This window comes from Adiantum capillus-veneris, chromosome 10 (assembly GCF_014529385.1).
Source record: "Adiantum capillus-veneris isolate H3 chromosome 10, ASM1452938v2, whole genome shotgun sequence".
Classification (NCBI taxonomy): Eukaryota; Viridiplantae; Streptophyta; class Polypodiopsida; order Polypodiales; family Pteridaceae; genus Adiantum; species Adiantum capillus-veneris.
This window is the reverse complement of record NC_140940.1, coordinates 52,754,329-52,757,537: the sequence shown is the minus strand read 5'-3', so window position 1 is coordinate 52,757,537 and position 3,209 is coordinate 52,754,329. Positions and strand designations below refer to the sequence as shown.

Below are 3,209 nucleotides of genomic sequence, written 5' to 3'. Positions count from 1 at the left end.
GCGTCATGCATAATATAAGCTCCTACAATCTTCTATTGTGCCATGTGAACTTATCTTTCTCTCAAGAGAAGAGATTTCTCTTCAAGTTAAGGTTTAGATTCGAGCCTTGCCTTGATTGAACTTCAGACATTGCACTTAGAGAACTCACTTGTCTTTTTTAAAGTGACATGTGGAGACTCTTTGTTCAAATTCTACCAAAAGAAGATTGAGATAAATTCTTCTCATAGCCCATTTGGTCCAGTGTTGTGTTGATTTCGCTTAAAATGTCAACTTGTTTGTACATTGATGGAATCACTAATTGAGTCTCTCTTGAGATAAACAGTAGTGTTCTACTTCTATGTGGCACCTTCTCAGAGTCGTTATCCACAAATTCATTTAATAGTGCTCTTGCTAAACTAGTATGTTGAAGTCCTCTTCTCAATGTACATGTGTTACCATGCACATATTGGCGCACACCATTTTCACACTTTTTTTTGTAGCAATAAAATGATGTCTTTGGTATTCCATGTAGCTCATACCATGCCCTGCAGCAAACAGTAGAGACATTTATCTTGAATTGGTATTGCATATTCTCATCTTTCTGATAGCATATAGAAAAGAACATCATATAAATAATTTGTGCATGCTTTTTGAGACTCTCCCCAAAATTCTTGGCGTAATTTTGTCATCAAATCATGATCTGCAAACTGACAGTATTTTTTTCCACAACAATCAATGCATGAAACCCTTTGAATTGACTCAGCTGTGATAGACAAAAAGTAGAAAATAGTGTTTCTTCCACTTTTTGAGTTCTGTTGATGAAACTGTATCGTCTCTTCCTTAGAAAAGGGGCATCTCAACACTACCATCAAGTTTTTTCCAAGCATTGTCATCATTGGATCATCCTCACGTCTAGTATGCATTCCATCAATAGGAACAAAGCGTTGTAGTGGGCTCCCATCCAGCATGGTCTTCTGTTGGATGGGCCACTCTAGCAAAGTGATGCTTCCCACTTCAGGCATATTCTCACTGATTGCATTATCCCTTTCAATACCTACACCCACAAAGTCATCATCAAGTACTTGAAAATTGAAATAATCATGTGGAAATACATACAAAATGGTCCCTTCAGTCATATTGTGCATCATTGTGTCATCCTTTAAAAGGACCCTTTGATTTCTCCAAGATTCTCATATTGACATTTCAAACTCTGGGCTTGTAATAGGTATTGCATTTGTAACTAGAGGATCAAGATGATCCCCTTGTTCATCATCACTCTAGCTTTCATTTGTGTCAATTACATTATCATTCATTTTGGAAGATTGCAAAAGAAGCTTTAGGCCATCAAAGAGCACACCATAATGAGCTTTGGAGAGATATAGTATCCATTGTAGAAAAAGGGAGGACCACATCCTTCAATCATTCCTCCACTAGTATAGATACATTTCCTTGCCCTATCTTTGTACCACCACTAGATCAGTTGTTGAAAGTTGTCCCTAATTTTAGAGAACTCCTGTTTCAGAAATATGTGGGACAAGGAGCATAGGTTAATGAGGAGTTAGAGGCAACTTACATTGGAGCTCATGAAATCCACCAGATGAGGTCAATCTTAAAGTACCAACTATACAGGTTGGGTTTGTAGGAAGAATATTTTAGGAAGTCCTTCTTGATGGGGAATCAAGAGTAAATATTTTACTAAATTCTGTGTATTATAGGCTGCACCTGATCCATTTTAGGTCAAGATGGCTGATCAGAGAAGATTACAACCAATGGGGATATTGAAGGATTGGGAGATTTTGATAACATCATTAAAATTCAGGTTTAATCTTGTGGTGTTAAAGATGGAGTTTGACAATGATTCATATCCTATGCTTCTTGGTAGACCTTGGTTTAGAATAGCAAAATTGAAACAAAATTGGGGATCCAATGAGGTGAGAATTAAATAGGGTAAGAAGAAGGTCAAATTGCCTATGATCAGGGAAGTCAAGCTACAATATTCAAATAGACCATTGTGGGCACAAGCTATCAGTTTGGTAGTTGAAGTGGCAGATTTAGAAGAAGAGGAGTTTTTGTTAGCAAATCCTTCTATGGAACTTGTATTTGATATCAATGTGATGACATTATTGAGACTGACGACAATCAGCTCAGAAGGGAAATTAGATCAGGTGTTGTCAGGAATAGTGATCACTAAAGGTGAATTGTCAGTTTTGGAAAAAAGTTAGTTGATGGAGCAGGAAACAAAAAATTAAATGGAAGGAGCTAAAGCCATTTTGGCAGCATAACAAAGGTTTGAGGAGCAGATGTCAAAGTCAGCTAGAATATCAGAAGAGGAACTTCATAAAGTGAATCTAGGGACTGAAGAGGAACCACAAATGGTCAGGATAGGGAAGAATTTGGAGGGAGAATTTGTGAAGTCATTGAGGAAATTTTTGATGGAGTTTCAGGATGTGTTTTCTTGGGATTACTCAGGTATGAAGCGTATAGATTCTAGGTTTGCTCAAAATAAGATCAATCTCAAAGAGAATTCTTTTTTTGTTATACAGTAGAGATATAAGATGAATCCAGATTATGCAAATCAAGTAAAGGAGGCATTGGACAAGTTACTACAGGTTGGGTCCATTAAACCTATTCATGAAGCAACATGGCTATCACCCATTGTGATAGTGCCAAAAAAGAATGGGAAATTGAGGGTATGTGTTGATTATTGGAAGTTGAATGCAGCCACTGTATCAGATTCTTTTCCATTGCCATTTACTGATACATTGCCGGATTCAATTGTTGGAAATGAAATGTATAGACTTTTAGATGGGTTTCTAGGGTATAATTAATTTAGCATGGCACCAGAGGATCAGTATAGGATTGCTTTTATAACAAAATGGGGAGACTTTGTGTATACAGTAGTGATTTTTGGGTTGAAGAATGGACCTTCATCTTTTTCAAATATAGTAGGCAAGGTGTTTGATCCCTATCTTACATCAGTTATGAGGGTATTTCTGGATGACTTTAGTGTGTATGAAAAGAAGTCAGAGCATTTGGAGCACGTTTGGAAGTGTTTGGAGAGATGCAGACAATTCACGTTGTCTTTGAATCCTTTCAAGTTAGTTATTGCTGTCACAAAGGGAACACTATTAGGACACATAATTTTTGAAGAAGGTTTAGCTATTGATCTAAAGAAGATTGAAGCAGTTCAAATGGCTCCAATTCCTGAAAATATGAAGCAATTGAGCAGG

General features: G+C 36.9%; 1 pseudogene; it reads left to right on the top strand.

Annotated features, from left to right (window-relative positions):
• Nucleotides 1-1,748: 1,748 nt before the first annotated feature.
• Nucleotides 1,749-2,807, top strand: LOC147448850 (uncharacterized; annotated as a pseudogene).
• The last annotated feature ends 402 nt before the right edge of the window (nucleotides 2,808-3,209 follow it).